Source organism: Nerophis lumbriciformis, linkage group LG31 (assembly GCF_033978685.3).
Source record: "Nerophis lumbriciformis linkage group LG31, RoL_Nlum_v2.1, whole genome shotgun sequence".
In the NCBI taxonomy this organism is placed as follows: domain Eukaryota; kingdom Metazoa; phylum Chordata; class Actinopteri; order Syngnathiformes; family Syngnathidae; genus Nerophis; species Nerophis lumbriciformis.
In genome coordinates this window covers 271,271-271,583 of record NC_084578.2, presented here as the reverse complement: position 1 = coordinate 271,583, position 313 = coordinate 271,271, and positions in this window count along the sequence as shown.

The window sequence follows — 313 nt, the reverse complement described above, 5'->3', positions numbered from 1 at the left end:
CTGCTTCTAGTCATCAAGTGGAATCACTGCTACATGATCAATAATCAGTGGGCCTCATTCAGCAAGAAGTTCCTAACTTTTCCTCTTATCTTTCTTCCTAAGTGATTTCCTAAGAGGAGTCCATTCAAATTCATGACATGTTCTTAAACGGCCAAGTTGTTCCCACCTGCTGTTCTTAAGTTGCTGAATGCCAAATGGTTAGCGCTTGCATGTCTATCATAAGTTGCATAAAAACACGCCCTTAATTCCCCATATAAGGGCACAATTCCAGGGGAAAAGCTGAACATCAAACACACGGAGAAAACACAAACAG